At 39.0% G+C, this 27,292-nt stretch overlaps 1 protein-coding gene across 2 annotated transcripts in view; it reads right to left on the bottom strand.

Moving 5' to 3' along the window:
* LOC141155309 (connector enhancer of kinase suppressor of ras 2-like) overlaps positions 1-27,292 on the bottom strand; it is a 586,755-nt gene that overhangs the window by 516,234 nt on the left and 43,229 nt on the right. The window lies entirely within an intron of this gene.

The following is a 27,292-nucleotide window of genomic DNA, read 5'->3' as shown; positions in this document are numbered from 1 at the left end:
AACCAGCACCTAAGTGATGTAGTCACGGTTTATACATTGGGGTCCATCCCCCTCTTCCTTCCTCTCATCCCTGATCCCTCTTGGCTTATTCTTTCATATCTAGCCTGAGATGTCAATGTTATCTATGTGACTGTTCACTGACAGCAAGCAGAGCTCCTGAGCATAGTGAGGCGCAGGGTCGCAGGGTCCTAGAGCTTGCGTGTTTGTTCCTGTGTCCTAGATGTTCTCTCCATTGTATCTCAGGGTTAGTTTTCTGCAGCAGTGCGTCCAATTAAGAACGGCCCGAGGTTCTGTGGCCCCTGCGCTCCCCGGGGTCCCCCCTTATTATACAGTGAATGCCTCTATTATCAGTAGCGGGGGAGTAGGACAGATATTACTTCTTGTAGATTTTGCTGGAGATGAGCAGGTTCCCGTTGTTCCGCTCTATTTCACAGTTTGCAAAGCTAACGACGCGGCGGCGAAAAAAACAAAACGGAGAAACATCGCGGGAAATTGGCTGCGGCCCAGGGACAAAGTGGAGAGAAAAGCTTCCGAGATTCTCAGAGAAATCAGCAGAAACTCCAGAGAAGAGTCCGACACACGACGAGGATAACTAGCAGACCACAGGGGCGACCACCGGCCACCAGATCCGATATTTCTTACAAAAAACCTGCCCTGATACATTGTAACAAATCCTCAGCTGTGGGAAATATAAGTCCACAATATAAACAAGTTCCCATTCATTGGCAGCTTTATTTGCAGAAGGTTTCCTGAGTCTGTGGCTCTCCAGCTGCTGTGAAAGCTGTCGTGGCACGCTGGGACTTGTAGTTTACAGCGGCTAGAGATGAACTGATGGGGTTCTGGTTTATGGGACCTCACTGGCCCCGGTTCTCATCTGTATGGGGCTGATAGGTCCCCCAGGATCCTGAGGACACGTCCCTGTTATTCGCAGCCGCCATGTTTGTCGTTGGGGCTGAAGATTATGTTAATTACAAAAATCTTACTATCCGACTTCTGAAGAAATCTCTCGCCCTGACAACTTGATTATACACGCGGCGTCAGCGTTATATGGGGCGACTTACGGGGTCTTCTGAGGATCGCCCCTTCGTCTTCGGAGCTAATGTATTCAGTCCGGGCTCCTCGCTGGAGGGGCTGCACATGGGGTCCGGACGGTTACATATGGACGCCGGGCTGCCATACATCTGTCTGACCGGCGGCCCGACACCGAGGAGAGAAGAGATGCAACAAGCTCATGCCGGTCACTGAGGAAACGCCGAAAAGACACCGAACGCACCCTGCGACGTGCAAACCCTTCAGGAAACGCTCCGTCTTTGAGAATTTTTGCAGTTTATCACATCCTGAGTTTCTTGCAGCCTTTCGATTGGACAATGCTGAGATCGGAGCCGATTCCATCAGGAAATTCAATCCGTTTTTTTGCCATTATTTCAGGGGTTTTTTTTTAGAACAGAGACAATAATAAAAAAAAACTTTTTCAAGATCTCTGCTTGCTGTCCATAACTGAAAAAAAGTCTTGTTTTAGTCACAGGCTGAAAACCTAACACTTCTCACAGCTGAGGGTTCAGTGTAGAGTCAGCTCTCTGAGAGGTAAAACAGCCTCCAGACTGATACATTGTAACAACATGAGATGAGTTTACAGAGGATTCTCTACACTGGATACAAATGTCGCAAAAACATATCAAAAAGTGATAATAAATGGGTTGTGCCAGGTTTGGAAGTAATCTCCTATCTATAGGATCCATAAGGATAACTTTCTGATCACTGGAAGCCCCACTGATACTGACAATGGGCCTCCTTGTTCATAGATCAGAGGTCAAGCATGCGCCCCTCAATTCATTCTTAAAAGGAGCCCCGGAGGCCACCTGAGTGCAGCCCCCACTATCTCCAGCAGTCCTATTGAGAATGAATGGCTCGGAGGTGCACATACTGAACCTCCGATCCCTTTACAAAGAGCCCCCTTTTCAGGATCACTGGGGCTTCCAGTGATCGATCCCTCAGCGACCAGAAAATTATACGCTATCTTTGAGATATGTAATGATTTCCAAATTTGGCACAAACCCTTTAAAGACTCCACCAATGACATCAGGTCCCCAGTTATACGTTCTCTGTCACCCATTATATGGATTATGGCCCCACATATACAGTCTATGGCCCCTTGCTTATGGTCAATGGCCCCCCGTTATATATGGTCTATGGCCCTCCATATACAGTTTATGTCCTCCATTAAATGTTCTGTGTTTCCTGTTATACAGTCTGTGTCCCCCATTAAACGATCTATGGCCCCCTTTATACAGTCTATGTCCCTTGTTATATGGACTATGTCACCCCCTATATGATTTATGCCCCCCCCCGTTATATATGGTGTACATGCCTCCATTATGCGTTCTATGGACCCCTTTAAATGGTTTATGGCCCCCCATTATACATTCTATAGCCCCCATATACAGTCTATAATCCCTTGTTAGATGGTCTATGGCCCGCATTATATATGGTCTCTGTCTCCCCATTATACATTCTATGGCCCCCCCATACACAGTATTTGGTTCCTTGTTATATGGTCTATGCCCAAACGTTATATGATTTATGGCCTCCATTATATGGTCTATAGCCCCTCGTTATATGTTCTATGGCTCTTGTTATATGGTCTATGGCCCTCCATATACAGTCTATGGCCTCTCATATACAGTCTATGGCCCCCGTTATATTGGCTATGGCCCCCCATATACAGTCTAAGGACCCCTTGTGATATGGTATATGGCCTCTCACATACAGTCTATGACCCCTCATATACTGTCTATGGCCCCTTGTTATATGGTCTATGGCCCCTCATATACAGTCTATGGTCCCCGGTATACAGTCTATGTCCCCTCATATACAGTCTATGGCCCCCATATACAGTTTATACCCCCCATATGCAGTCTATGGCCCTCGTTATATTGGCGATGGCCGCCATATACAGTCTATGGCCCCCCATATACAGTTTATACCCCCCCATATGCAGTCTATGGCCCCTCATATACAGTTATATGGACTATGGAGGGACAACAAGATCCTTGGAGCAGCTGAAGGTTTGTGGGCCATCAACTTTCTCCCCGCTCTATTCTGGACCATGGCTGATAGAGATGTTCGGTTCCCTGCTGCACACGAGCCGCAGACGCAGGATATTTCGTTGGTCTTGCACTTTGCAGTAATGAAATGGTTGGAGCTCTGCTGATTTTGCACTTCTCTAATGTCTGCTCTGGAGAGAGATTGTTGATTGCAAACTTCCCAGCGCTGAACGTCCGTCATCTCATGATTTAATAATGTAAAGAGCCGTTATCATTTATAATGGGAACATCAACAATGCAATAAACATTACAGTGCGGGGGAGGGGAGCCTGCCATAAAGTAAGACCAGGTGGCACAGCAGGGAGTGGTGGTGAGGCTAACAGGTGGGTGGGGGGCTTAGGATGCCCAGAGCTCAGCTACATGATGGGGCCCACCGACGAGCACCATTTTCCATTTAATTATCAGTAAGTCCAGATCTGCTGTATTATCACCTCCGGTCCGTGCTGCTCCCCCTGACCTATGGCTTAGAGAATGCACCTCTGCTGATTGCGGACACAAAGAAGATCACCGTTACTGTGTGGGGCACAAAATAAGGCTCCATTGCTGTGTTGTGCACTCTTACCCTGTGTAGCACAATTTGTTTTGTTTTTTTTTTGGGGGGGGGGCCCAATCTGGCACTATTGCTTTCAGTATGTGTTGTATGGCACTACATTTTAGGGGTCATGACGCCATTATTTTCTAAGTATTTTCATTGTCCCATACGGCAGATGCAGTAATTGGCGCAAATAAAGAAGAAACAGGCTGAGACTTAGGAGGAGCAGCAGGACGGGAATAAGTGGAGACAGTGCTGGAAAGTATCTTGTGTTAGGAGCTCTGCAGACAAGTCGGGATTGGAAGAAGTTGTCATAGTGGTCTGGGCAAGGTGGAAAAGAGGGGAAACGTAAAGGGCTCCATTAGAAAGAACGTCACCCATGAGTCACTATATACAACTGTTCTGCTATTGCTTACAGCCAAGAGGAATACTAAGTACACCCTCTGAATTCTAGGGTTTTATGTATCTGAACATAATAAATAACACATCTGGTTCTTGCAAAATCAGGTAAATACAACCCCGAAGAAGAACATCACATGACAAATTACACCGCCTCATCATTCATTTACCAAAAAAAAGGACAAATTGCAGAAGCAGTATGTGAAAAATAAAGTACACCCTTACTGCTTTCATCAAAATTAAAAGGGTAAGTAGCAGCGCAGTGCCAGAATATAATGCTCCTGCTTGTTTAGCAGCAAGTGTGAGCAGCTCTATAAAAGCAGAAGTTTTGGCAGTTTACTGGTCTGGAGACTTAAAAGTGAGTTTAGAAGTGATACTTATTGAAATAAAATTATAAGCAGGGTGGGGAGTAAGCAGTAACATCAACTACCAAAGTGACTGCCTATATAAATGTGTTCACTGTTTTCTCTCATGTAATTGTCTGCATTTGATTTAGTTTGTGAGCTAATGCTACATTACCAATCCTCACCACTAGAGGTCTCTGTTGTAGCAGATAACAGGAGGAGGTTACATAGGAGCTGCCATCAGGAAGCAAGTCTGTGTGTGGCTGAAGCCATGTGGCAGGCAGAGGCCCCCATTACCATGAAGAGAATATAAATATGTCACAGGGAGAGTAAGTTTTAGCTGTTGGTGGAAACATGGCAGCTCTTAATAGAACTTCCCTGCATGACTTTGGACAAGCCACTCCACTTAGCAGGTCCCATAGGAACACCGGCCTTCACCCGTTAACCCCTATATCAGGACTTACAGCAGCGTCCATTGGGTTGCTGCTGGCTGGTGGAGTGAGCAGGCAGAGGAGGGTAGACAAGCTGGGTCAAAACCAAATGGAGTCTGAAGTTGAAACGTCAGGCAGCCGGAAGGTAACGTCAGTCTCAGGTCAACAACAGGAATCAAGCAGCAGAGTGTGATGTCAGAGCAACAGCGTAAACCAGGGTCAGTACATACTCATAACTGGCAGCACCCTGCAGTAAGCCAGGGCTATTAGTTGGGTGCGGTACAAGTCCGTGTGACCACAGGTGGGAGCTGATTGCTCCTGCTGGAGTGGACACACACATTGGGGCAGATGTTTACTTTGGGGGAACCAGTGACCGACATATGGTAGGAGATTACCTGCCCTAAAGTCTATGAAGTGTCCGGGATGTGTGCTACCAGGGTTATTTGGGTTAAAGGTCTTGTCCAGGCTGGAGACAAAAGTCGCCAATCACTCTATGTGACTGAAAAAGGCCAAATCGTGGCAACGTGTAGTGCGCACAAAGTCACGATTCCCCAGTATTCTTGGTGCAAGCAGGTGGTAGATTTTCTTACTTGCAGTCACTTGCTGACTAGACGCATTCGGCTTCTTTTAATTGATAGAAGTCTAGTCGGGATGATTAGTCAGTCTGCAGTCATATAGAATGACTTATATATTTTGTCCCAAGCCTGGACAACCCCTTTAAGTTGCAGTGGTCGGTTTGAAGTTAACACAAAATATTCAAGCCTTCAGTACCACCCTGTGTGATCAGCAACCACCAAGCACACAACCCATCTAGAGTAAACTGCAACCACCAAGCACACAGTGCCATAAAGAGTTTACTGCATCCACCAAGCACACAGTGCCATAAAGAGTGTACTGCATCCACCAAGCACACAGAGCCATAAAGAGTAAACTGCAACCACCAAGCACACAGTGCCATAAAGCTTGTACTGCATCCACCAAGCACACAGTGCCATAAAGAGTGTACTGCATCCACCAAGTACACAGCGCCATCAAGAGTAAACTGCAACCACCAAGTACACAGAACCATTGAGAGTGGACTGCAACCATCAAGCACACAGCGCCATTGAGAGTGTACTGCAACCATCAAGCACACAGTGTCAATTAGAATAAACTGCAACCACCAAGCACACAGCGCCATCGAGAATAAACTGCAACCAACAAGTACGCAGTGCCATCCAGAGTAAACTGCAACCACCAAGCACACAGTGCTGTAAAGAATGCATTGCATCCACTTACATCCAGCACCATCGAGAGTGTACTGCAACCACTAAATACACAGCGTCATTGAGAGTTTACTGCAACCACCAAGCACACAGTGCCATTGAGAGTGCACTACAATCACTAAGTACACAGTGTCATTGAGAGTGTACTGCAACCACTAAATACACAGAGCCATTGAGAGTGTACTGCAATCACTAAGTACACAGCGCCATTGAGAGTAAACTGCAACCACCAAGCACACAGTGCTGTAAAGAATGCATTGCATCCACTTACATCCAGCACCATTGAGAGTGTACTACAATCACTAAGTACACAGCGTCATTGAGAGTGTACTGCAACCACTAAATACACAGCGTCATTGAGAGTGTACTGCAACCACTAAATACACAGAGCCATTGAGAGTGTACTGCAATCACTAAGTACACAGCACCATCGAGAGAAAACTGTAACCACCAAGTACGCAGTGCCATGTCTACTGCAACCACCACGCACACAGCACCATCAAGAGTGTCCTGCAACCGCCAAATACATAGCGCCATCGAGAGTAAACTGCAACCACCAAGTACACAGTGCCATAAAGAGTGTACTGCATCCACAAAGCACACAGTGCCATAAAGAGGGTACTGCATCCACCAAGTACACAGCGCCATCGAGAGTAAACTGCAACCACCAAGTACACAGTGCCATTGAGAGTGTACTGCAACCACCAAATACATAGCGCCATCGAGAGTAAACTGCAACCACCAAGTACACAGTGCCATTGAGAGTCTACTGCAACCACCAAGTACACAGTGCCATTGAGAGTCTACTGCAACCACCAAGCCCACAGTGCCAATGAGAGTAAACTGCAATCACCAAGTACACAGTGCCATAAAGAGTGTACTGCATTCACCAAGCACACAGTGCCATAAAGAGGGTACTGCATTAACCAAGTACACAGTGCCATCGAGAGTAAACTGCAACCACCAAGCACACAGCGCCATTTACTGGTAACTATCAGCACCAGCGTCTTATTGAGGTGTACCGCAACCACCAAGAGCAACGTATTTAAATGTTTCCATCTGTTGGAATGTTGTGTCACTAGTGTGTGAAACAGTGGCACCATTCTTTAAAGGGGAATGCACACCTTTCTCCACCATCTTGGAAGATAATCTGTAAGAAATCCTCGAGAATTGCTCCTATATAAGAGTAGTATCTGCCAGGAGATATCTGTAAATAGCTTTGGGGGTGCTGTAAAGGGGAGAAATATCTTCAGCTTCACTGGTCCCCAGGAACCCCTGCGATAGGAAACAAGGGTGAAGGATCCATCTGGGGGGTCATTTTGGTTCTCCTGTCCTGGGATGACTCATGGATCAGTACTAGGACAGAGATCTATTTGGCTCTTGCGACCCCCTGGACATTCTCTATACACCGTATTTATGTGCCGACTGCGCAGGGGCCATGAGATAAGGGTCTCGTGCGCCTAATAGATGGGAAAAGTGCACAAGAGGGGGCTCATTGTCAGTTGCCTGACGCTATACATGAGGGATTCCCCCGCCGCCCTGTTTGCGGAATCCTTCCTATATAGCTGGGGGCCGCGGCTGCAGTGATTGCTGGGGGGGTGGCGGGTCTGCCGGTTATATGTTGGCGCCTCCAGACGAGGTCTATTTGCTGTTACCACATGTAAAGTAAGATTAACCGTATCTGACATGTTTATACAAAGTAGGAAGTGATTTCATGGAAAGCCGGGAGATTGGAAGGGGTTTGCCTGCAGTGTCCGTGATCTGACTGCTAAGAGAGTCCATGACGTCAGCGGCTCCATCAGTCCAGATAAACCCCCCCTTCCCCCACTCTCTGCGATCAACCGGCTTTAAATCAGGGAATTACTTGCTCGGGAAAATCCTTCAGCTAAACATATAATTACTTTCAACAGGATCAATGCAGAGGAGCTAATCAGAGCGGCCGGGGGTCAGCTGTATTTCCCATAGATTGTTATGTATTTGGTTGTTTATTTGCCCTCTGACCCCCGGCAGCAAGTAGTGGTGGGAGACGAGGGACGCGAGGTCTGCACTATATATATATATATATATGTATATATACAAGAAATATGCAAATACAATAAATTGTTACATTGTATTCAGACAGACACTGAGAGACATAAGGGTCAGGGCCACCAGAATAATCATAGCCCTCCATGAGAAGTATCACATCACAACAGCCAGCAGCAGCAGCAGCGGGGAAAGACAAAGCTGCAAAGGCGGAAATGCAGAATCCTGGTCCTGAAGACGCGTCATAACCAGCACAAGAGAATGAAAAAAACCCAGAGAAGCCCACCGAGACTTGACCCCAGTGGGCTGACAACCTCTCACATATGGCACACAGGCTGGTTGTCAGTAATGGGGGGCAGGGCTGACAACCTCCCACACATGGTATACAGGCTGGTTGTCAGTAATGGGTGCGGGGCTGACAACCCCCCACGCATGGTATACAGGCTGGTTGTCAGTAATGGGTGCGGGGCTGACAACCCCCCACGCATGGTATACAGGCTGGTTGTCAGTAATGGGTGCGGGGCTGACAACCCCCCACGCATGGTATACAGGCTGGTTGTCAGTAATGGGTGCGGGGCTGACAACCCCCCACACATGGTATACAGGCTGGTTGTCAGTAATGGATGCGGGGCTGACAACCCCCCACGCATGGTATACAGGCTGGTTGTCAGTAATGGGGGCGGGGCTGACAACCCCCCACGCATGGTATACAGGCTGGTTGTCAGTAATGGGGACGGGGCTGACAACCCCCCACACATGGTATACAGACTGGTTGTCAGTAATGGGGGCGGGGCTGACAACCCCCCACACATGGTATACAGACTGGTTGTCAGTAATGGGGACGGGGCTGACAACCCCCCACACATGGTATACAGACTGGTTGTCAGTAATGGGGACGGGGCTGACAACCCCCCACACATGGTATACAGGCTGGTTGTCAGTAATGGGGGGCAGGGCTGACAACCTCTCACATATGGCACACAGGCTGGTTGCCAGTAATGGGGGCGGGGATGACAACCCCCCACACATGGTATACAGGCTGGTTGTCAGTAATGGGGACGGGGCTGACAACCCCCCACACATGGTATACAGGCTGGTTGTCAGTAATGGGGACGGGGCTGACAACCCCCCACACATGGTATACAGACTGGTTGTCAGTAATGGGGGCGGGGCTGACAACCCCCCACACATGGTATACAGGCTGGTTGCCAGTAATGGGGGCGGGGATGACAACCCCCCACACATGGTATACAGGCTGGTTGTCAGTAATGGGGACGGGGCTGACAACCCCCCACACATGGTATACAGGCTGGTTGTCAGTAATGGGGGCGGGGCTGACAACCCCTCACACATGGTATACAGGCTGGTTGCCAGTAATGGGGGCAGGGCTGACAACCCCCCACACATGGTATACAGGCTGGTTGTCAGTAATGGGGACGGGGCTGACAACCCCCCACACATGGTATACAGGCTGATTGCCAGTAATGGGGGCGGGGCTGACAACCCCCCACACATGGTATACAGGCTGGTTGTCAGTAATGGGGGCGGGGCTGACAACCTCTCACATATGGCACACAGGCAGGTTGTCAGTAACGGGGGAATGGTCTGACAACCCCCCACACATGGTATACAGGAGGGATATCTCGCCATATCTCAGGATTGGTGCTCGCTGTGAATCGGACTTTTCTCGTTTTTCTCATTTCGGAATCTTATTTAACAGACGATTGCCCGTACATCAGCTGCTGCGATCCCTCCGATGATGGCGGCCGAGCTTTGGATTGCAGATACATAAAGAGTTATTAGCGGAGACGATTCCTGTAATGGGCCATTATTTCCCAGCAAAAATTTTATTGAGCGGCGTAAGTGACTCAGATGAAGTTTGATGCATTTTAAATGGTAGAGCGCGTGTGTTTATGGGAGCATGGCGGATGCGCTCGCTCACAGCGCTTGCTTATGGCGGCGAAACACAATCGCCACAGTCACTCTTGTTTTGTATCAGAATTTGCTGTGATGTTGGCATCGTCTCATCGCCATTCCTATTTACAACCATGAACCGGAGCACATTACAGGATCCGGCCGGGGGATGGGCTGCTTGTCTCGGGTGTGGGGGGGGTCTGCTCCTGATTTATACACCGAGGTCCATTTTAATTTTCCTTTCATTTAGACACAAAAACAGGGTTAAAATAAAGTAAGAGCCATACGATGGAAAAGTTAGCAACTTTCTAACAGACTTTTTTAATACTCCTATATTTTATCCCTGCTTGACCACATGTCCTGGAGTTCAGGGGCCCCACTGATAATTTTGGGGTCCGTCATATAGGCATATATGAGGCTGTCAAGTTTGGATCAAGAGACCCGCAGCCGTTCTGTGCATAGCGGTTCGCACATGGGAAACACGGATTTGTGAATGCGGAATAAAACATCTGGATAACTAAAACCATGGCTTATAGGCTGAACCAACCTAACTTATAAAAGGTACAAACTAAATAAGGAATAAGGTGCAAATAACAAAAAAATCATTACGAGAACCACCAAGAAACATGCAAAATCAGTGAGGAACTGGAGGGGTGTTTGTATACAACACAAATTATGTTAGAAAGTTACAGAACTTTGCAAAACACAATGATAAAACTTTATTTATCAAATAATCTGAATATTTGAATGATTTGTGATTTTGTTTCTAAAATTACATCTAGAAATGTATGTGGAGTATAAATGACACCTCCTGTTGTCACTCCGTCCACTAGAATATTAGAGGAATGAAGATATGTCTGTTCTTATAAGGATGTCACATATATAATAATAATCTGCTCCTCGGTCACATGATCTGTAATGCTGATATAACCACAGACAAGAAATACAACAAAGAGCTCCGCTGTTCTCCAGACAATAATTTGATTTGCAAAATAGTAAAATCAGCGCAAAGTGAACGGGAATCCAATTACTACCTTTTATTAAATATCTCTACAGCGAATTATTCTCCACAATTAATTACTGATTTGCAGAAAGAAAAATGATTCCAGAAAAAAAAGATCAAGAAGAGAAAAAGAAACAGAGCAAAAATCACATAAGAAATCCTCTGTCTACTGTACAACAAACTAATATCCATAGGGGGCAGTATTATAGTAGTTATATTCTTGTACATAGGAGCAGAATTACAGTAGTTATATTCTTGTACACAGGGGGCAGTATTATAGTAGTTATATTCTTGTACATAGGGGCAGTATTACAGTAGTTATATTCTTGTACATAGGAGCAGTATTACAGTAGTTATATTCTTGTACACAGGGGGCAGTATTATAGTAGTTATATTCTTGTACATAGGAGCAGTATTATAGTAGTTATATTCTTGTACATAGGGGGCAGTATTATAGTAGTTATATTCTTGTACATAGGAGCAGTATTACAGTAGTTATATTCTTGTACATAGGGGGCAGTATTATAGTAGTTATATTCTCGTACATAGGGTCAGTATTATAGTAGTTATATTCTTGTACATAGGAGCAGTATTACAGTAGTTATATTCTTGTACACAGGGGGCAGTATTATAGTAGTTATATTCTTGTACATAGGATCAGTATTATAGTAGTTATATTCTTGTACATAGGGGTCAGTATTATAGTAGTTATATTCTTGTACATAGGAGCAGTATTACAGTAGTTATATTCTTGTACACAGGGGGCAGTATTATAGTAGTTATATTCTTGTACATAGGAGCAGTATTACAGTAGTTATATTCTTGTACACAGGGGGCAGTATTATAGTAGTTATATTCTTGTACATAGGGGCAGTATTATAGTAGTTATATTCTTGTACATAGGGGCAGTATTATAGTAGTTATATTCTTGTACATAGGGGCAGTATTATAGTAGTTATATTCTTGTACATAGGGGCAGTATTATAGTAGTTATATTCTTGTACATAGGAGCAGTATTATAGTAGTTATATTCTTGTACATAGGGGCAGTATTATAGTAGTTATATTCTTGTACATAGAGGCAGTATTATAGAAGTTATATTCTTGCACATAGGAGCAGTATTATAGTAGTTATATTCTTGTACAAAGGGGGCAGTATTATAGTAGTTATATTCTTGTACATAGGGGGCAGTATTATAGTAGTTATATTCTTGTACATAGAGGCAGTATTATAGTAGTTATATTTTTGTACATAGGGGGCAGTATTATAGGAGTTATATTCTTGTACATAGGGGACAGTATTATAGTAGTTATATTCCTGTACATAGGAGCAGTATTATAGTAGTTATATTCTTGTACATAGGAGCAGTATTATAGTAGTTATATTCTTGTACATAGGGGGCAGTGTTATAGTAGTTATATTCCTGTACATAGGAGCAGTATTATAGTAGTTATATTCTTGTACATAGAGGCAGTATTATAGTAGTTATATTCTTGTACATAGGAGCAGTATTATAGTAGTTATATTCTTGTACATAGGGGCAGTATTATAGTAGTTATATTCTTGTACATAGAGGCAGTATAATAGTAGTTATATTCTTGTACATAGGAGCAGTATTATAGTAGTTATATTCTTGTACATAGGGGCAGTAGTATAGTAGTTATATTCTTGTACATTGGGGGCAGTATTATAGTAGTTATATTCTTGTACATAGGGGGCAGTATTATAGTAGTTATATTCTTGTACATAGGGGGCAGTATTATAGTAGTTATATTCCTGTACATAGGAGCAGTATTATAGTAGTTATAGTCTTGTACATAGGGGCAGTATTATAGGAGTTATATTCTTGTACATAGGGGGCAGTATTATAGTAGTTATATTCTTGTACATACGGGGCAGTATTATAGTAGTTATATTCTTGTACATAGGGGCAGTATTATAGTAGTTATATTCTTGTACATAGGGGGCAGTATTATAGTAGTTATATTCTTGTACATAGGGGGCAGTATTATAGTAGTTATATTCCTGTACATAGGAGCAGTATTATAGTAGTTATATTCTTGTACATAGGAGCAGTATTATAGTAGTTATATTCTTGTACATAGGGGCAGTATTATAGTAGTTATATTCTTGTACATAGGGGGCAGTATTATAGTAGTTATATTCTTGTACATAGGGGCAGTATTATAGTAGTTATATTCTTGTACATAGGGGGCAGTATTATAGTAGTTATATTCTTGTACATAGGGGGCAGTATTATAGTAGTTATATTCCTGTACATAGGAGCAGTATTATAGTAGTTATATTCTTGTAAATAGGAGTATTATAGTAGTTATATTCTTGTAAACAGGAGCAGTATTATAGTAGTTATATTCTTGTACATAGGGGCAGTAGTATAGTAGTTATATTCTTGTACATTGGGGGCAGTATTATAATAGTTATATTCTTGTACATAGGGGGCAGTATTATAGTAGTTATAGTCTTGTACATAGGGGCAGTATTATAGTAGTTATATTCTTGTACATAGGGGCAGTATTATAGTAGTTATATTCCTGTACATAGGAGCAGTATTATAGTAGTTATAGTCTTGTACATAGGGGCAGTATTATAGTAGTTATATTCTTGTACATAGGGGCAGTATTATAGTAGTTATATTCTTGTACATAGAGGCAGTATTATAGTAGTTATATTCTTGTAAATAGGAGTATTATAGTAGTTATATTCTTGTAAACAGGAGCAGTATTATAGTAGTTATATTCTTGTACATAGGGGCAGTAGTATAGTAGTTATATTCTTGTACATTGGGGGCAGTATTATAATAGTTATATTCTTGTACATAGGGGGCAGTATTATAGTAGTTATATTCTTGTACATAGGGGGCAGTATTATAGTAGTTATATTCCTGTACATAGGAGCAGTATTATAGTAGTTATAGTCTTGTACATAGGGGCAGTATTATAGGAGTTATATTCTTGTACATAGGGGGCAGTATTATAGTAGTTATATTCTTGTACATAGGGGGCAGTATTATAGTAGTTATATTCCTGTACATAGGAGCAGTATTATAGTAGTTATATTCTTGCAAATAGAGGCAGTATTATAGTAGTTATATTCTTGTACATAGGGGGCAGTATTATAGTAGTTATATTCCTGTACATAGGAGCAGTATTATAGTAGTTATATTCCTGTACATAGGAGCAGTATTATAGTAGTTATATTCTTGTACATAGGGGGCAGTATTATAGTAGTTATATTCCTGTACATAGGAGCAGTATTATAGTAGTTATATTCTTGCACATAGAGGCAGTATTATAGTAGTTATATTCTTGTACATAGAGGCAGTATTATAGTAGTTATATTCTTGTACATAGGAGCAGTATTATAGTAGTTATATTCTTGTACATAGGGGCAGTATTATAGTAGTTATATTCTTGTACATAGGGGCAGTATTATAGGAGTTATATTCTTGTACATAGGGGCAGTATTATAGTAGTTATATTCCTGTACATAGGAGCAGTATTATAGTGGTTATATTCTTGTACATAGGGGGGCAGTATTATAGTAGTTATATTCTTATACATAGGAGGCAGTATTATAGTAGTTATATTCTTGTACATAGGGGGCAGTATTATAGTAGGTGTATTCTTGTACATAGGGGGCAGTATTATAGTAGTTATATTCTTGTACATAGGGGGCAGTATTATAGTAGTTATATTTTTATACATAGGAGGCAGTATTATAGTAGTTATATTCTTGTACATAGGGGGCAGTATTATAGTAGGTATATTCTTGTACATAGGGGGCAGTATTATAGTGGTTATATTCCTGCACATAGGGGGCAGTATTATAGTAGTTATATTCTTATACATAGGAGGCAGTATTATAGTAGTTATATTCTTGTATATAGGGGGCAGAATTATAGTAGGTATATTCTTGTACATAGGGAGCAGTATTATAGTAGTTATATTCTTGTACATAGGGGGCAGTATTATAGTAGTTATATTCTTGTACATGGGGCAGTATTATAGAAGTTATATTCTTGTACATAGGAGCAGTATTATAGTAGTTATATTCTTGTACATAGGGGCAGTATTATAGTAGTTATATTCTTGTACATAGGGGGCAGTATTATAGTAGTTATATTCTTGTACATAGGGGGCAGTATTATAGTAGTTATATTCTTGTACATAGGGGGCAGTATTATAGTAGTTATATTCCTGTACATAGGAGCAGTATTATAGTAGTTATATTCTTGTACATAGAGGCAGTATTATAGTAGTTATATTCTTGTACATAGGAGCAGTATTATAGTAGTTATATTCTTGTACATAGGGGCAGTATTATAGGAGTTATATTCTGGTACATAGGGGGCAGTATTATAGTAGTTATATTCTTGTACATAGGGGGCAGTATTATAGAAGTTATATTCTTGTACATAGGGGCAGTATTATAGTAGTTATATTCTTGTACATAGAGGCAGTATTACAGTAGTTATATTCTTGTACATAGGAGCAGTATTATAGTAGTTATATTCTTGTACATAGGGGCAGTATTATAGGAGTTATATTCTTGTACATAGGGGGCAGTATCATAGTAGTTATATTCTTGTACATAGGGGCAGTATTATAGTAGTTATATTCTTGTACATAGGGGGCAGTATTATAGTAGTTATATTCTTGTACATAGGGGGCAGTATTATAGTAGTTATATTCTTGTACATAGGGGGCAGTATTATAGTAGTTATATTCCTGTACATAGGAGCAGTATTATAGTAGTTATATTCTTGTACATAGAGGCAGTATTATAGTAGTTATATTCTTGTACATAGGAGCAGTATTATAGTAGTTATATTCTTGTACATAGGGGCAGTATTATAGGAGTTATATTCTTGTACATAGGGGGCAGTATTATAGTAGTTATATTCTTGTACATAGGAGCAGTATTATAGTAGTTATATTCCTGCACATAGGAGCAGTATTATAGTAGTTATATTCTTGTACATAGGGGCAGTATTATAGTAGTTATATTCTTGTACATAGGGGGCAGTATTATAGTAGGTATATTCTTGTACATAGGGGGCAGTATTATAGTATTTATATTCCTGTACATAGGAGCAGTATTATAGTAGTTATATTCTTATACATAGGAGGCAGTATTATAGTAGTTATATTCTTGTACATAGGGGGCAGTATTATAGTAGTTATATTCCTGTACATAGGAGCAGTATTATAGTAGTTATATTCTTATACATAGGAGGCAGTATTATAGTAGTTATATTCTTGTACATAGGGGGCAGTATTATAGTAGGTATATTCTTGTACATAGGGAGCAGTATTATAGTAGTTATATTCTTGTACATAGGGGCAGTATTATAGTAGTTATATTCTTGTACATAGGAGCAGTATTATAGTAGTTATATTCCTGTACATAGGAGCAGTATTATAGTAGTTATATTCTTATACATAGGAGGCAGTATTATAGTAGTTATATTCTTGTACATAGGGGGCAGTATTATAGTAGGTATATTCTTGTACATAGGGAGCAGTATTATAGTAGTTATATTCTTGTACATAGGGGCAGTATTATAGTAGTTATATTCTTGTACATAGGAGCAGTATTATAGTAGTTATATTCTTGTACATAGGGGGCAGTATTATAGTAGTTATATTCTTGTACATAGGGGGCAGTATTATAGTAGTTTTATTGTTGTACATAGGGGCAGTAATATAGTAGTTATATTCTTGTACATAGCAGCAGTATTATAGTAGTTATATTCTTGTACATAGGGGCAGTATTATAGTAGTTATATTCTTGTACATAGGGGCAGTATTATAGTAGTTATATTCTTGTACATAGGGGCAGTAATATAGTAGTTATATTCTTGTTCATAGCAGTAGTATTATAGTAGTTATATTCTTGTACATAGGGGCAGTATTATAGGAGTTATATTCTTGTACATAGGGGCAGTATTATAGTAGTTATATTCCTGTACATAGGAGCAGTATTATAGTGGTTATATTCTTGTACATAGGAGGGCAGTATTATAGTAGTTATATTCTTATACATAGGAGGCAGTATTATAGTAGTTATATTCTTGTACATAGGGGGCAGTATTATAGTAGGTATATTCTTGTACATAGGGAGCAGTATTATAGTAGTTATATTCTTGTACATAGGGGGCAGTATTATAGTAGTTATATTCTTATACATAGGAGGCAGTATTATAGTAGTTATATTCTTGTACATAGGGGGCAGTATTATAGTAGGTATATTCTTGTACATAGGGGGCAGTATTATAGTGGTTATATTCCTGCACATAGGGGGCAGTATTATAGTAGTTATATTCTTATACATAGGAGGCAGTATTATAGTAGTTATATTCTTGTACATAGGGGGCAGTATTATAGTAGGTATATTCTTGTACATAGGGAGCAGTATTATAGTAGTTATATTCTTGTACATAGGGGGCAGTATTATAGTAGTTATATTCTTGTACATAGGGGCAGTATTATAGTAGTTATATTCTTGTACATAGGAGCAGTATTATAGTAGTTATATTCTTGTACATAGGGGCAGTATTATAGTAGTTATATTCTTGTACATAGGGGGCAGTATTATAGTAGTTATATTCTTGTACATAGGGGGCAGTATTATAGTAGTTATATTCTTGTACATAGGGGGCAGTATTATAGTAGTTATATTCCTGTACATAGGAGCAGTATTATAGTAGTTATATTCTTGTACATAGAGGCAGTATTATAGTAGTTATATTCTTGTACATAGGAGCAGTATTATAGTAGTTATATTCTTGTACATAGGGGCAGTATTATAGGAGTTATATTCTTGTACATAGGGGGCAGTATTATAGTAGTTATATTCTTGTACATAGGGGGCAGTATTATAGTAGTTATATTCTTGTACATAGGGGCAGTATTATAGTAGTTATATTCTTGTACATAGAGGCAGTATTATAGTAGTTATATTCTTGTACATAGGAGCAGTATTATAGTAGTTATATTCTTGTACATAGGGGCAGTATTATATGAGTTATATTCTTGTACATAGGGGGCAGTATTATAGTAGTTATATTCTTGTACATAGGGGGCAGTATTATAGTAGTTATATTCTTGCACATAGGGGCAGTATTATAGTAGTTATATTCTTGTACATAGGGGGCAGTATTATAGTAGTTATATTCTTGTACATAGGGGGCAGTATTATAGTAGTTATATTCTTGTACATAGGGGGCAGTATTATAGTAGTTATATTCCTGTACATAGGAGCAGTATTATAGTAGTTATATTCTTGTACATAGAGGCAGTATTATAGTAGTTATATTCTTGTACATAGGAGCAGTATTATAGTAGTTATATTCTTGTACATAGGGGCAGTATTATAGGAGTTATATTCTTGTACATAGGGGGCAGTATTATAGTAGTTATATTCTTGTACATAGGGGGCAGTATTATAGTAGTTATATTCTTGTACATAGGGGCAGTATTATAGTAGTTATATTCTTGTACATAGGGGGCAGTATTATAGTAGTTATATTCTTGTACATAGGGGGCAGTATTATAGTAGTTATATTCCTGTACATAGGAGCAGTATTATAGTAGTTATATTCTTGTACATAGGGGCAGTATTATAGTATTTATATTCTTGTACATAGAGGCAGTATTATAGTAGTTATATTCTTGTACATAGGGGCAGTATTATAGGAGTTATATTCTTATACATAGGAGGCAGTATTATAGTAGTTATATTCTTGTACATAGGGGGCAGTATTATAGTAGTTATATTCCTGTACATAGGAGCAGTATTATAGTAGTTATATTCTTATACATAGGAGGCAGTATTATAGTAGTTATATTCTTGTACATAGGGGGCAGTATTATAGTAGGTATATTCTTGTACATAGGGAGCAGTATTATAGTAGTTATATTCTTGTACATAGTGGCAGTATTATAGTAGTTATATTCTTGTACATAGGAGCAGTATTATAGTAGTTATATTCCTGTACATAGGAGCAGTATTATAGTAGTTATATTCTTATACATAGGAGGCAGTATTATAGTAGTTATATTCTTGTACATAGGGGGCAGTATTATAGTAGGTATATTCTTGTACATAGGGAGCAGTATTATAGTAGTTATATTCTTGTACATAGGGGCAGTATTATAGTAGTTATATTCTTGTACATAGGAGCAGTATTATAGTAGTTATATTCTTGTACATAGGGGGCAGTATTATAGTAGTTTTATTCTTGTACATAGGGGCAGTAATATAGTAGTTATATTCTTGTACATAGCAGCAGTATTATAGTAGTTATATTCTTGTACATAGGGGCAGTATTATAGTAGTTATATTCTTGTACATAGGGGCAGTATTATAGTAGTTATATTCTTGTACATAGGGGCAGTAATATAGTAGTTATATTCTTGTTCATAGCAGTAGTATTATAGTAGTTATATTCTTGTACATAGGGGCAGTATTATAGGAGTCATATTCTTGTACATAGGGGCAGTATTATAGTAGTTATATTCCTGTACATAGGAGCAGTATTATAGTGGTTATATTCTTGTACATAGGAGGGCAGTATTATAGTAGTTATATTCTTATACATAGGAGGAAGTATTATAGTAGTTATATTCTTGTACATAGGGGGCAGTATTATAGTAGTTATATTCTTGTACATAGGGGGCAGTATTATAGTAGTTATATTCTTATACATAGGAGGCAGTATTATAGTAGTTATATTCTTGTACATAGGGGGCAGTATTATAGTAGGTATATTCTTGTACATAGGGGGCAGTATTATAGTGGTTATATTCCTGCACATAGGGGGCAGTATTATAGTAGTTATATTCTTATACATAGGAGGCAGTATTATAGTAGTTATATTCTTGTACATAGGGGGCAGTATTATAGTAGGTATATTCTTGTACATAGGGAGCAGTATTATAGTAGTTATAATCTTGTACATAGGGGGCAGTATTATAGTAGTTATATTCTTGTACATGGGGCAGTATTATAGAAGTTATATTCTTGTACATAGGAGCAGTATTATAGTAGTTATATTCTTGTACATAGGGGCAGTATTATAGTAGTTATATTCTTGTACATAGGGGGCAGTATTATAGTAGTTATATTCTTGTACATAGGGGGCAGTATTATAGTAGTTATATTCTTGTACATAGGGGGCAGTATTATAGTAGTTATATTCCTGTACATAGGAGCAGTATTATAGTAGTTATATTCTTGTACATAGAGGCAGTATTATAGTAGTTATATTCTTGTACATAGGAGCAGTATTATAGTAGTTATATTCTTGTACATAGGGGCAGTATTATAGGAGTTATATTCTTGTACATAGGGGGCAGTATTATAGTAGTTATATTCTTGTACATAGGGGGCAGTATTATAGTAGTTATATTCTTGTACATAGGGGCAGTATTATAGTAGTTATATTCTTGTACATAGAGGCAGTATTATAGTAGTTATATTCTTGTACATAGGAGCAGTATTATAGTAGTTATATTCTTGTACATAGGGGCAGTATTATAGGAGTTATATTCTTGTACATAGGGGGCAGTATTATAGTAGTTATATTCTTGCACATAGGGGCAATATTATAGTAGTTATATTCTTGTACATAGGGGGCAGTATTATAGTAGTTATATTCTTGTACATAGGGGGCAGTATTATAGTAGTTATATTCTTGTACATAGGGGGCAGTATTATAGTAGTTATATTCCTGTACATAGGAGCAGTATTATAGTAGTTATATTCTTGTACATAGAGGCAGTATTATAGTAGTTATATTCTTGTACATAGGAGCAGTATTATAGTAGTTATATTCTTGTACATAGGGGCAGTATTATAGGAGTTATATTCTTGCACATAGGGGGCAGTATTATAGTAGTTATATTCTTGTACATAGGGGGCAGTATTATAGTAGTTATATTCTTGTACATAGGGGCAGTATTATAGTAGTTATATTCTTGTACATAGGGGGCAGTATTATAGTAGTTATATTCTTGTACATAGGGGGCAGTATTATAGTAGTTATATTCCTGTACATAGGAGCAGTATTATAGTAGTTATATTCTTGTACATAGGGGCAGTATTATAGTATTTATATTCTTGTACATAGAGGCAGTATTATAGTAGTTATATTCTTGTACATAGGAGCAGTATTATAGTAGTTATATTCTTGTACATAGGGGCAGTATTATAGGAGTTATATTCTTGTACATAGGGGGGAGTATTATAGTAGTTATATTCCTGTACATAGGAGCAGTATTATAGTGGTTATATTCTTATACATAGGAGGCAGTATTATAGTAGTTATATTCTTGTACATAGGGGGCAGTATTATAGTAGGTATATTCTTTCACATAGGGAGCAGTATTATAGTAGTTATATTCTTGTACATAGGGGGCAGTATTATAGTAGGTATATTCTTGTACATAGGGGGCAGTATTATAGTAGTTATATTCTTGAACATAGGGGGCAGTATTATAGTAGTTATATTCTTATACATAGGAGGCAGTATTATAGTAGTTATATTCTTGTACATAGGGGGCAGTATTATAGTAGGTATATTCTTGTACATAGGGGGCAGTATTATAGTGGTTATATTCCTGTACATAGGGGGCAGTATTATAGTAGTTATATTCTTGTACATGGGGCAGTATTATAGTAGTTATACACTTGTACATAGGAGGCAGTATTATAGTAGTTATATTATTGTACATAGGGGGCAGTATTATAGTAGTTATATTCCTGTACATAGGAGCAGTATTATAGTAGTTATATTCTTATACATAGGAGGCAGTATTATAGTAGTTATATTCTTGTACATAGGGGGCAGTATTATAGTAGGTATATTCTTGTACATAGGGGGCAGTATTATAGTAGTTATATTCCTGTACATAGGAGCAGTATTATAGTAGTTATATTCTTATACATAGGAGGCAGTATTATAGTAGTTATATTCTTGTACATAGGGGGCAGTATTATAGTAGTTATATTCCTGTACATAGGAGCAGTATTATAGTAGTCATATTTTTATACATAGGAGGCAGTATTATAATAGTTATATTCTTGTACATAGGGGGCAGTATTATAGTAGGTATATTCTTGTACATAGGGAGCAGTATTATAGTAGTTATATTCTTGTACATAGGGGGCAGTATTATAGTAGTTATATTCTTGTACATGGGGCAGTATTATAGAAGTTATATTCTTGTACATAGGAGCAGTATTATAGTAGCTATATTCTTGTACATAGGAGCAGTGTTATAGTAGTTATATTCTTATACATAGGAGGCAGTATTATAGTAGTTATATTCTTGTACATAGGGGGCAGTATTATAGTAGGTATATTCTTGTACATAGGGAGCAGTATTACAGTAGTTATATTCTTGTACATAGGGGGCAGTATTATAGTAGTTATATTCTTGTACATAGGAGGCAGTATTATAGTAGTTATATTGTTGTACATAGGGGCAGTATTATAGTAGTTATATTCTTGTACATAGGAGCAGTATTATAGTAGTTATATTCTTGTACATAGGGGGCAGTATTTTAGTAGTTATATTCTTGTACATAGGGGGCAGTATTAGAGTAGTTTTATTCTTGTACATAGGGGCAGTAATATAGTAGTTATATTCTTGTACATAGCGGCAGTATTATAGTAGTTATATTCTTGTACATAGGGGCAGTATTATAGTAGTTATATTCTTATACATAGGAGGCAGTATTATAGTAGTTATATTCTTGTACATAGGGGCAGTATTATAGTAGGTATATTCTTGTACATAGGGACCAGTATTATAGTAGTTATATTCTTGTACATAGGGGGCAGTATTATAGTAGTTATATTCTTGTACATAGGAGGCAGTATTATAGTAGTTATATTCTTGTACATAGGGGCAGTATTATAGTAGTTATATTCTTGTACATAGGGGCAGTATTATAGTAGTTATATTCTTGTACATAGGGGCAGTAATATAGTAGTTATATTCTTGTACATAGCAGTAGTATTATAGTAGTTATATTCTTGTACATAGGGAGCAGTATTATAGTAGTTATATTCTTGTACATAGGGGCAGTATTATAGTAGTTATATTCTTGTACATAGGAGCAGTATTATAGTAGTTATATTCTTGTACATAGGAGCAGTATTATAGTAGTTATATTCTTGTACATAGGGGCAGTATTATAGTAGTTATATTCTTGTACATAGGGGGCAGTATTATAGTAGGTATATTCTTGTACATAGGGGGCAGTATTATAGTAGTTATATTCCTGTACATAGGAGCAGTATTATAGTAGTTATATTCTTATACATAGGAGGCAGTATTATAGTAGTTATATTCTTGTACATAGGGGGCAGTATTATAGTAGTTATATTCTTGTACATAGGGGGCAGTATTATAGTAGTTATATTCCTGTACATAGGAGCAGTATTATAGTAGTTATATTCTTATACATAGGAGGCAGTATTATAGTAGTTATATTCTTGTACATAGGGGGCAGTATTATAGTAGTTATATTCTTGTACATAGGGGGCAGTATTATAGTAGTTATATTCTTGTACATGGGGCAGTATTATAGAATTTATATTCTTGTACATAGGAGCAGTATTATAGTAGCTATATTCTTGTACATAGGAGCAGTGTTATAGTAGTTATATTCTTATACATAGGAGGCAGTATTATAGTAGTTATATTCTTGTACATAGGGGGCAGTATTATAGTAGGTATATTCTTGTACATAGGGAGCAGTATTATAGTAGTTATATTCTTGTACATAGGGGCAGTATTATAGTAGTTATATCCTTGTACATAGGGGGCAGTATTATAGTAGTTATATTCTTGTACATAGGGGGCAGTATTATAGTAGTTTTATTCTTGTACATAGGGGCAGTAATATAGTAGTTATATTCTTGTACATAGCAGCAGTATTATAGTAGTTATATTCTTGTACATAGGGGCAGTATTATAGTAGTTATATTCTTATACATAGGAGGCAGTATTATAGTAGTTATATTCTTGTACATAGGGGGCAGTATTATAGTAGTTATATTCTTATACATAGGAGGCAGTATTATAGTAGTTATATTCTTGTACATAGGGGCAGTATTATAGTAGTTATATTCTTGTACATAGGGAGCAGTATTATAGTAGTTATATTCTTGTACATAGGGGCAGTATTATAGTAGTTATATTCTTGTACATAGGAGGCAGTATTATAGTAGTTATATTGTTGTACATAGGGGCAGTATTATAGTAGTTATATTCTTTTACATAGGAGCAGTGTTATAGTAGTTATATTCTTATACATAGGAGGCAGTATTATAGTAGTTATATTCTTGTACATAGGGGGCAGTATTATAGTAGTTATATTCTTGTACATAGGAGGCAGTATTATAGTAGTTATATTGTTGTACATAGGGGCAGTATTATAGTAGTTATATTCTTGTACATAGGAGCAGTATTATAGTAGTTATATTCTTGTACATAGGGGGCAGTATTATAGTAGTTATATTCTGGTACATAGGAGCAGTATTATAGTAGTTATAATCCTGTACATAGGGGGCAGTATTATAGTAGTTATATTCTTGTATATAGGGGGCAGTATTATAGTAGTTATATTCTTGTACATAGGGGACAGTATTATAGTAGTTATATTCTTGTACATAGGGGCAGTATTATAGTAGTTATATTTTTGTACATAGAGGGCAGTATTATAGTAGTTATATTCTTGTACATAGGGGGCAGTATTATAGTAGGTATATTCTTGTACATAGGGAGTAGTATTATAGTAGTTATATTCTTGTACATAGGGGAGCAGTATTATAGTAGTTATATTCTTGTACATAGGAGCAGTATTATAGTAGTTATATTCTTGTACATAGGAGCAGTATTATAGTAGTTATATTCTTGGACATAGGGGGCAGTATTATAGTAGTTATATTCTTGTACATAGGGGACAGTATTATAGTAGTTATATTCTTGTACATAGGGGCAGTATTATAGTAGTTATATTCTTGTACATAGAGGGCAGTATTATAGTAGTTATATTCTTGTACATAGGGGGCAGTATTATAGTAGGTATATTCTTGTACATAGGGAGCAGTATTATAGTAGTTATATTCTTGTACATAGGGGAGCAGTATTATAGTAGTTATATTCTTGTACATAGGAGCAGTATTATAGTAGTTATATTCTTGTACATAGGGGAGCAGTATTATAGTAGTTATATTCTTGTACATAGGGGCAGTATTATAGTAGTTATATTCTTGTACATAGGGGAGCAGTATTATAGTAGTTATATTCTTGTACATAGGGGCAGTATTATAGTAGTTATATTCTTGTACATAGGGGCAGTATTATAGTAGTTATATTCTTGTACATAGGGGCAGTATTATAGCAGTTATATTCTTGTACATAGGGGAGCAGTATTATAGTAGTTATATTCTTGTACATAGGGGAGCAGTATTATAGTAGTTATATTCTTGTACATAGGGGCAGTATTATAGTAGTTATATTCTTGTACATAGGGGGCAGTATTATAGTAGTTATATTCTTGTACATAGGGGCAGTATTATAGTAGCTATATTCTTGTACATAGGGGCAGTATTATAGTAGTTATATTCTTGTACATAGGGAGCAGTATTATAGTAGTTATATTCTTGTACATAGGGGCAGTATTATAGTAGTTATATTCTTGTACATAGGAGCAGTATTATAGTAGTTATATTCTTGTACATAGGAGCAGTATTATAGTAGTTATATTCTTGTACATAGGAGCAGTCTTATAGTAGTTATATTCTTTTACGTAGGAGGCAGTATTATAATATTCATACTATATATTCCTCACCTGCCCGCCGTCAACGACGCAGTCTATGTACCACCAACGAGTGTCCCACGACAATCCGTGTCACTTCTACAGCAGTGACATCAGCAATCACTGATGTCACGGCTGTAGAAGACAGCATTGTATACTGACAGGAGTGTAAAATCACCCCTATCAGTATACATAGCTGTGCAGGAGGTCACTGGGGTTCATCAGCTGAAGATCAGCTGATCAGTCCTGGTGAGCTCTCACTGCCATCACAGGGTGAGGTCACGTGAGCAATCAGCTGATCGCTGATGTCATCGCAGGTCTTGGCATCTCAGTACACTGTGGGGAGCGAGCCCGCTCCCTGCAGTACACCGCTGGCCGCCAGGAGGAGAGGATCGCCGCCGGGGACCAGGAGGATATCGGGAGCCACTGGACAGGTGAGTATGGAGGTTTTATTTTATTTTTACTTTGTTTTTTCTTTTTTTTACAGTGTGTGGTAGCCGGCTACTGCTCCTCCCAGCCACGTCGCTCCTGCTGAGCGGCGGTCAGGATGAGAGGAGTTGTAGCCTCCTCTCCAACCCGGGTACCACCCGCACCGCGTTTCCGCCGCGAATTCGTGGCCATTGACTTTAATTGAAACGCAGCAAATCCACATACACCTGCGGGTTTGCTGCGTTTCGATGGACCTCAATGGCCGCGAATTCGCTGCGGGATCGAGCTAGAAATGGTCCTGCTGCGTTTTTTACCGCAATGCGAATGCACAGCACATCCGGATTAGCATTGCTATGCATGGCAGACCTAGTAACAAGTGTTGTCGCAGCGTTTCGGCCGCGGCAAAAACCGCATCGAAAACGCTACGTGTGCACATAGCCTTATAGTGGTTTCTATTACATAGGGGGCAGTATTACTGTTATTAGCAGGAAAAGTAAAAACCTGTTCTTATGTGTAGGAATTATGATGTCACTCATTGCTCAGTTGAGTACCGTCCTTTTACTTGACGTTCTGCTGTATATAGCGCGGAGTAAGTGCTGGACTGTGTCATTAAAGTGAAACACACCGGTTATGTCACATATATTATTTAGTGATGTGGAGCCTTTGATGTACTAATGTCTATAATTACTGTAGTTGCTCTTGGGTTCTCCAGGTGATACATTGTCACAGAAGAGCAATATACTTCACTCCCCATCAGGTGTTGCTGAGCTGCTGTATCTAAGCCTTAATTATCCCGCTGCACACAAAGCTCAGACTGCTGTATCTAAGCCTTAATTATGCCGCTGCACACAAAGCTCAGACTGCTGTATCTAAGCCTTAATTATCCCGCTGCACACAAAGCTCAGACTGCTGTATCTAAGCCTTAATTATCCCTCTGCACACAAAGCTCAGACTGCTGTATCTAAGCCTTAATTATCAAGCTGCACACAA

The sequence above is a fragment of the Phyllobates terribilis genome, unplaced genomic scaffold (assembly GCF_046119375.1).
Source record: "Phyllobates terribilis strain yellow unplaced genomic scaffold, ASM4611937v1 Scaffold_7__3_contigs__length_470593459, whole genome shotgun sequence".
NCBI lineage: Eukaryota > Metazoa > Chordata > Amphibia > Anura > Dendrobatidae > Phyllobates > Phyllobates terribilis.
This window is presented reverse-complemented; position numbering and strand designations above follow the sequence as displayed.